The sequence below is a fragment of the Cetorhinus maximus genome, chromosome 10 (assembly GCF_964194155.1).
Source record: "Cetorhinus maximus chromosome 10, sCetMax3.hap1.1, whole genome shotgun sequence".
In the NCBI taxonomy this organism is placed as follows: Eukaryota; Metazoa; Chordata; class Chondrichthyes; order Lamniformes; family Cetorhinidae; genus Cetorhinus; species Cetorhinus maximus.
Window position 1 is genome coordinate 74,060,008 of NC_135888.1, and position 9,362 is coordinate 74,069,369.

Sequence of the window (9,362 nt, forward strand, 5' to 3'; positions counted from 1 at the left end):
GGCCAGTTTGCTTGACATCTGTCAAGGGAAAGTTTTTAGAATCAATCATTAAGGAGGTTATAGCTGGCCATTTAGAGAGCTCAAGGCAATTGGGAAGAATCAGCACGGTTTTGTGAAAGGAAAGTTATGTTTAACCAATCTATTGGAGTTTTTTGAAGGAGTAACATGCACAGTGCATAAAGGGGAGCCTGTGGATGTACTGTACTTGGATTTCCAGAAGCCATTTGATAAGGTGCCACATCAAAGATCATTACGAAAAATAAAAGTGCATGGTGTAGTTGGTAACATATTAGCATTGATAAAAGGCTGGCTGGCTGGCTGGCAGAAAAAAGAGAGTATGCATAGATGGGTCTTTTTCTAACTGGCAGGATGTGACAAGTGGAGTCCCACAAGAGTTTGTGCTGGGGCCTCAACTATTTACAATTTACATCAATAATATAGATGAGGGAAATTAAGACATGGTAGCTAAATTTGCAGATGACACAAAGATAGGTAGGAAAATATGTTGTGAAGAGGACATGAGGAGGTTGCAGATGGATATAGATAGGTTGAGTGGATGGGCAAAGATCTGGCAAATGGAGTTTAATGTGGGAAAATGTGAAGTTGTTCACTTTGGCAGGAAGAATAAAAAAGCAGAGTGTTACTTAAATGGAGAACGGCTACATAATTCCGAGGTGCAGAGGGATCTAGGTGTTCTAGTACATGAGTCACAAAAAGTTAGTATGTAGGTACAACAAGTAATTAAGAAGGCAAATGGAACGCTATCCTTTATTACGAGAGGGATTGAATATAAAAGTAAGGATGTTATGCTTCAGTTATACAGGGCATTAGTGAGACCGCATCTCGAATACTGTGTGCAGTTTTGGTCTGCTTATTTAAGGAAGGATATAAATGCATTGGAGGTGGTTCAAAGGAATGAGTGGGTTGTTTTATGAGGAAAGGTTGGACAGACTGGGCTTATTTCCACTGGAGTTTAGAAGAGTGAGGGGTGACTTGACTGAAGTATACAAGATCCTGAATGGCCTTGACAAGATGGATGTCGAGAGGATGTTTCCTTTTCTGGGTGAGCCCAGAACTAGGGGGCACTGTTTTAAAATTAGTGGCTGCCCTTTTAGGACGGAGATGAGGAGAAATTTTTTTCTCTCAGAGGGTTGTGCGACTTTGGAATTCCCTACCTTAGAAAGTGGTGGAGGCGGGGTCATTGAATATTTTCAAGGCAGAGGTAGATAAATTCTTGTTCAGAAAGGAATCAAAGGTTATCGGGGTTAGATGGGAATGTGGAAATTGAAACACCAGAAGATCAGCCATGATCATACTGAATGGCGGAGCAGGCTCGAGGGGCTGAATGGCCCACTCCTGTTCATATTTCTTATGTCCTTATGTTCACTGAGATCCTAAAATCTATTCAATACAAAATGTTTGGTGGGTCTATTTGCTGACATTTTTTAATCAAGGTAATATGGCTATGCAGGGTTGGATGGGATGACCATTTTTTAAAATTTGCTTATGGAATATGAGAATCGCTGGCTAGGCCAGCATTATTGCCCATTCCTAATTGCCCTTGAACTGAATGGCTTGCTAGGCCATTTCAGAGGGCATTTAAGAGTCAACCACATTGTTGTTGATCTACAGTGATAAATGTACTTTTAGTTACTTTTACTTGCGAAGCAAATGCCATTATTACCTTCACAGATTAGTTTGCTTTCAATTAGCAGATGGGGCAGGATTTTCCCCTCATCAGGCGGGCGTGGCGGGTGGGCCCTGGAGCAGCCGCGAAGCTGACAGTCGCCCGCAATCGGGCCCTGACATCGATTTCACGCTGGCTGGCCAATTAACAACCAGCCAGCGTGAAACGTGCACTGCAATGCTGCTGAGGTGGGGGCTGGAGGAGGGCGAATGCGGAAGTTCACTCATGCACGCTCATGCATGCAATGAAAGCTCCCTGAGTCACAGAGCTACCTCATGGAGCTGAAGACTTAAAAAATCAGAAATTAAAAGCTTAGCAAAATTAAAAACATGTCCCTCATGTGACTCTGTCACATGAGCAGGCACATGTTGTAAATGAAATTTAAAACATTTTATTTAATTTTTATTTGCTGTTGGAAACCTCATCCCACCTGTGGATGAGGCTTCCTAAAAAATCCAAAGGCCGCTTGGCCCTTTTTGTCTGCCTGTCAACAGTAAGGTTGGACGGGCAGCAAAACATTTCATTCAATTATAACTTTAATGGCCTTAATAGGCCTGTTAATTGTCGGCGGGAGCGCTGCCGACTCCCACGCGTGCCCACCAACCAAAATACCCCGCGAGTGTGCGATGATGTCGGGACACTCGCCCAACCTCATCGCGTGTCATTTTACGCTTCAGCGGGCCAAGCACGCGCCCACCCGCTCAGTGCAAATTTCTGCCCATGCTATTGGATATTTTGTATATTTTCCATTGCATGGGTTTTCAGGTGATTTCTATTCTTTCATAGGCTGTGAAAAATGTTGGCTAGGCCAGCATTTATTTACCATCACTAATTGCCCCTGAGAAGGTGATGCTGAGCCACCTTCTTGAACTGCTGCAGTCCATGTGGTTGAGGAACATCTACAGTACTGTTGGGAAGAGAGTTTCAGAACTTAATCCTCTAACATCATAGATGACCTTAAAAGCACCAATGTTAATTGTATAAATTCAGGTTAAGCGTATAATCTTTAGAGTAATTAACCTAAATGGAGTTGGTGTATTTGGTGACCTTCAGAGAAGGTGTGTTTGGCCAGTTCCCCTGACAGCATGAGGCGGGTGGTGCTCTGGATCTCCCTGGCTGAGATGGTGAGGCGCGTGTTGTAGTGAATGAGGTGCAAGGCCTCGGAGGTAATCTGCTCGAAAATGTTGACAACAAAGGAATTCATAACACTTATGGACATGGATGAGATCCTGGTTGGAGAGTGCATCTGGGTCAGCATCCTGTACATGTGAGTGGAATAGCTCTGCTTGCGAGATTTCCTCCGCTTCTTGGGCAGCTTCTTGGTGACTTTAGTCAATGGCTGCTTCGACACCTTGTGGGACACACCGCCTTTAGCCGCAGCTGCCACCTCAGGCATTCCACTCAATTTGGACCTATACAAGTAGGGGGCATTCATTTAGTTGTGCACAGAGAAAGGGACACTTATTGACACTGGTGGTGGGTTTAAAGTTCGGAGCTATACAATTATAATGTCTCACTTTGTGAATAAAGATAAAACTGAGTAAAGATTGACTGCTGATCTCCTCCTTCACCAAATGACTGTCAAAAGTTTAACAACTGACCTTGTGTTAATTGTATACTAATTGTAATATAAAAGCAAAATACTGCGGATGCTGGAAATCTGAAACAATTACAAAAAATGCTGGAAAAACTCAACAGGTCTGACAGCATCTGTGGAGAGAAAGACAGAGTAACGTTTCGAGTCCGTATGACTTCTTCAGGGCTAAAGAGAAGTACAAATCTGGTGAAATATATACTGTTTAAGGGGGGTGGAACAGATGAAGCTGGATAGAAGGCCAGTGATAGGTGGAGGCAAAGGAGAGATTGCGAAAGATGTCATAAACAAAAGGTTAAAGGGGTGTTAATGGTGGTGGTACTGGCTAAAGGAGGTGCTCATGGTGACATTAAGAGTAGAAAGCAAAATGAGCAAGTAACAGATGGCCCTAGTGGGGGTGGGGTGGGGGGAGGGGATGGTAGTAGGAAAAAAAATCAAAAATAGGCTAAAAGGTGGGGATAAAACAATGAATGAAAATGGAAATAAATATTTTTTTAAATGAAAATAAGTGGAAAAATAAATAAATACATAAATAAATAAAAATTGAAAAATAAAAATGAACATTGAAAAAAGGGGATCAAAAAGGGGAGAGGATGGAAGAGAGAGTTCATGGTCTGAAGTTGTTGAACTCAATGTTATTTCTAGAAGGCTGTAAAGTGCCTAATCGGAAGGTGAGGTGCTATTCCTCCAATTTGCGGTGAGCTTCACTAGGACATTGTAGCAGGCCAAGGACGGACATGTGGACATGAGAGCAGCATGGTGTGTTGAAATGGCAAGTGACAGGGAGGTCTGGGTAATGCTTGTGGACAGACCGAAGGTGTTCTGCAAAGCAGTCACCCAGTCTGCATTTGGTCTCGCAAATGTAGAGGAGACCGCATTGGAAGCAGCGAAAGTAGTAGACCAAATTGAAGGAACTGCAAGTGAAGTGCTGCTTCACTTGAAAGGAGTGTTTGGGCCCCTGGATGGTGAGGAGTGGGGAAGTAAAGGGGCAGGTGTTGCACCTTCTGCGATTGCATGGGAAGGTACCATGGGAAGGGGTTGAAGTGTTGGGGGTGATAGGGGAGTGGACCAGGGTATCCCAGAAGGAACGGTCCCTACGGAATGCCAACGGGGTGGGGGGTGAAGGGAAAATGTGTTTAGTGGTGGCATCTTGCTGGATTTGGTGGAAATGGCGGAGGATGATCCTTTGTATGTGGAGGCTGATGGGATGAAAAGTGAGGTCAAGGGGGACTCTATCATGGTTCTGGGAGGGAGAGGAAGATGTGAGGACAGAGGCGTGGAAGATGGGTCAGACACGGTTGAGGGCCCTGTCAATCACTGTGGGTGGGAAACCTCGGTTAAGGAAGATATGCCAGAAGTGCAGTTTTGGGAAGTGGCATCACTGGAACAGATGCGACGGAGGTGAAGGAACTGAGAGAATGGGATGGAGTCCTTACAGGAAACAGGGTGGGAGGAGCTGTAGTTGAGGTAGCTGTAGGAGTCGGTGGGATTGTGGTGGATATTGGTGGATAGTCTGTCACCAGAAATTGAGACAGAGAGGTCAAGGAAGGGAAGGGAAGGGAAGTGTCGGAGATGGACCATGTGAAAGTGGAGGGGTGGAAATTGGAAGCAAAATTGATAAATTTTTCCAGGTCCAGACGAGAGCATGAAGTGGCTCCGAAACAGTCATCGATGTACCGGAGAAAGAGTTGCAGGAGGGGGCCTGAGTAGGACTGGAACAAGGAATGTTCCACATACCCTGTAAAGAGACAGGCATAACTGGGCCCCATGCGGGTACCCATAGCCACACCTATACTAATTGTGTTTAATTGTATGCAGATGGTGTGCATTAACCATGGATTCACTTGTGTCCCTGTGGGAAGATGTCAGTGTTGAGGCAGGTTTACAACTTGATGTTCAAGAGAACTCCCGTCTTCACCTTGAACATTGTGCTGGGCTCCATTTTCTTCAAGAGGGTGTTCGACCAAACCAGAGATGCTGTGTTTGAGCACATCAATGAGGGGAAATTCTGGGAACACATCAAACATAATTATGAGAAAAATGAGGAAGAATAAATAAAATTCTGTAATGCATGGTGCTTTCCATCTCCTGGAATGTTGCTCCTGTTGAACAGCCCAGCATTACAATGCCATTCACCAGGACTATTAACTTTATCAGACTGTTGACAGATTATTTTGTCAATCTCTGAAAAATGGATTGTTACTGTAATTGAGCTAATGCTGGGTCCATGTATTGAAATGATGACTGAAAAATATCAATACCTAAATTTCTCAAAAAAATGGACACTGAGTTAGACTGTGGTTGTTGGATTGGGGGATGCTTGTTTACAATCTGTTACTTGTGCAAATAAATGCTATATAAAATTATGTAATGATTGGCTGCAGTTATAAACTTCACCAACAGGCTTTCTGGAGTATAACACCTTTATCTCCATTGTATTCTGTAGTTTAGTTAGACGGATATGCAGTACTGCACAAATGTGGGGAATGAAGTCCTTCATATTTGCTGTAAGAATTTGCAGGGTGTTTGACGCATCTCAAATGTGTGAAATATCGATGCTCCAAGATCAGACTTTGTTGTAGGTAAGACCCACAAACTCCCAGTCCATGACTTTAATGAGCGAAGGAGGTCTTGTCCTGCCTCCATTCCCTCCTTCTCACCTGGTGCTATGTGATTCACTCACTCCTGTGACTTACCACCTAAATTCCCCAGGATGGATGTACCTGGGCTGTTGTTTGACAAATTTGGTGCTTGCCAAAACAGCATGCTGAGAAGTTCTGGGCCAGGGCGGATAATGTCTTAATGATGTTCTCAGGAACGTATATAATATCAGCAGAACATATGTTAGAGAGTTGACAGTAAGCCAATGGAGCTTAAATGCCAAGATTTTGTGAGTCATATTGTGAACCTGAGTATAAGTGATTAAGTATGGGGAGAAAGAATAAAAGCAATGGATGCTACAAGGCTCATTGTTTCCTGGATTTCCACAGCCCTTTTGCAGAGTTTCCAGTGCATGAGTGAGATAACCCAAGTGGAAATTTGCCTCCAATGAATTGACAATGCTTTCAGTAAACGGCTTTCTGGCACTGATGCAAAACTTTTAGGGTTCATTGCAGACACAGATTGTAGGCCGTCTGAATGCTATGCAGTTTACCAGTTGTTACTAAGCATATATTTCTCAATTAGGGAAACACATAATAATAGGAAATTGCAGGAAGCAACATATTAAAATTTGAAAATTCATAAGAGTCAACATCATCTGCAAAACACATACATCACCTCAAATAAAACATGTAATTAATTCACTTTCATCATGTCTAGCAGCCTGATTTTTCCCTGGTAACGATAATGTCACCTTTCCAGTGGCAAACCAAATAGAACTAAATAAAGGCAAAATAGGTAGCAGCATCTGTGATTCTAAATTCATGCAAACAAAAATAATTTTGCCCAATTGCACAACTCAGAATTAGTTCAGAGGATGTTCTACCAGTGATTGTTGCTGTGCACCATCTTGATCTTACATTTTTGGACCAGCTCATCACCTAGTTCCATGGTGAGGCCTCTTTGCCACAATAATATGGCCCAGCATGCAGCTTACACTCTAATCTAACCCCACACACTAAAGTCTTCCCACTCACTGCACCAAGCATCTGAAACTGTTTTTTTCACACTCAGTGGTGACTTAATGAGAGTTCAGGTTGTATGTGTGCATTGTTGTAGCAGTTCACTCTTGGAGAATAAGGTTTGTAAAGTGATGTTAGCAGCTTTAGTTACACCATGTAGTCCATATTGCTTAGAATCCAGCTATTCACACTTCTTTTATTAAAAAAAGAGCTAGGTCACATTTGATTGCCTCAGAGTGAATGTGTCAAAACACCCCAATTGCCTCAACCTCTAGAAGTCCACATAACTGTCTGGCAATGAACAGTGTTTTAGTTTCAGTCATGGGATGTAGGCTTCGCTGGCTGGGCCAGCATTTATTGTCCATCCCTAATTGAACTTGAGAAGGCCTTGGTGAGCTGCCTTCTTGATCCGCTGTAGTCCATGTGCTGTTAGGAAGGGAGTTCCAGGATTTTGACCCAGCGACAGTGAAGGAACGGCAATATATTTCCAAGTCAGGACGGTGAGTTACTTGGAGGGAAATTCCAGGTGGTCGTGTTCCCATCGATCTTCTGCCCTTGTTCTTCTAGATGGGAGCGGTTGTGGGTTTGGAAGGTGCTGTCTAAGGAGCCTTGGTGAATTCCTGCAGTGCATCTTGTAGATGGTACACACTGTTGCTACTGATGTCGGTGGTGGAGGGAGTGAATGTTTGTTGAAGGGGTGCCAATCAAGCAGGCTGCTTTGTCCTGGATGGTGTCAAGCTTCTTGAGTGTTGCTGGAGCTGCACTCATCCAGACAAGTGGGGAGTCTTTCATCACACCCCTGACATGTGCCTTGTAAATGTTGGACAGGCTTTCGGGAGTCAGGAGATGAGTTATTCGTCACAGGATTCCTAGCTTCTGACCTGCTCTTGTTGCCACAGTATTTATATGGCTAGTCTAGTTCAGTTTCTGGTCAATGGTAATCCCAGGATGTTGATAGTGGGGGATTCAGTGATGGTAATGCCATTAAACATCAAAGGGCAATGGTTGGATTCTCTCTTGTTGGAAATGGTCATTACCTGACACTTGTGTGGCGTGAATGTTACTTGCCACTTGTCAGCCCAAGCCTGGATATTGTCCAGGTCTTGCTCCATTTGGACATGGACTGCTTCAGTATCTGAGGAGTTACGAATGGTGCTGAACATCGTGCGAACATCAGCGACCATCCCCACTTCTGACCTTATGATGGAAGGAAGACCATTGATAAAGCAGTTGAAGATGGTTGGGCTGAGGACACTACCCTGAGTAAATACTGCAGGGGTGTCCTGGAGCTGAGATGACTGACCTTCAACAACCACAACCATCTTCCTTTGTGCTAGGTATGAATCCAACCAATAGGGAGTATTCCCCCCGATTCCCATTGACCCCAGTTTTGCTAAGTCTCCTTGACGCCACACTCGGTCAAATGCTGCCTTGATGTCAAGGACAGTCACTTTCACCTTACCTCGGGAGTTCAGCTGTTTTGTCTATGTTTGAACCAGGGCTGTAATGAAGTCAGGAGCAGAGTGGCCCTGGCAGAGCCCAAACTGGGCATCAGTGAACAGGTTATTGCTAAGCAAGTGCTGCTTGATAGCACTGTTGATGACCCCTTCCATTACTTTACTGATGATGCAGAGTAGACTGATTGGGTGGTAATTGGCCGGGTTGGATTTTCCCTGCTTTTTGTGTACCGGATTTACCTGGGCAATTTTCCACATAACCGTGTAGATGCCAGTGTTGTAGCTGTACTGGAACAGCTTGGCTAAGGGAATGGCAAGCTCTGGAGCACAAGTGTTGTGAAGTGTTCAGTATTATTGTTGGAATATTGTCAGGGCCCATAGCCTTTGCAGTATCCAGTGCCTTCAGCCGTTTCTTGATATCACGTGGAGTGAATCAAATTGGCTGAAGACTGGCATCTGTGATACTGGGGATCTCCGGAGGAGGCCAAGATGCATCATCCACTCAGCACTTCTGGCTGAAGATTGCAGCAAATGCCTTATCTTTTGCACTGATGTGCTGGGCTCCCCTATCATTCAGGATGGGGATATTTGTGGAGCCACCTCCTCCAGTGAGTTGTTTAATTGTCCACCACCATTCATGAATGGATGTGGCAGGACTGCAGGGCTTAGACCTGATCCATTGGTTGTGGGATCGCTTAACTCTGTTTATCACTTGCTGCTTATGCTGTTTGGCATCCAAGTAGTCTGTGTGATCGCTTCACCAGGTTGACAACTCATTTTTAGGTAGGCCTGGTGCTGCTCCTACACTCTTCATTAAACCAGGGTTGATCCCCCTGGCTCGGTGGTAATGGTAGAGTGGGGTATATGCAGGGCCACGATTGAGTTTGAGTACATATCCGCTGTTCATGATGGCCCACAGCACCTCATGGATGCCCAGTCTTGAGTTGCTACGTCTGTTTGAAATCTATCTCATTTAGCATGGTGGTCGTGCCATACAACAC

General features: G+C 44.3%; 1 pseudogene; it reads left to right on the top strand.

Moving 5' to 3' along the window:
* The first annotated feature begins 5,143 nt into the window (after positions 1-5,143).
* LOC144685256 (cytochrome b-c1 complex subunit 9 pseudogene) lies at positions 5,144-5,512 on the top strand (annotated as a pseudogene).
* Positions 5,513-9,362: the final 3,850 nt, after the last annotated feature.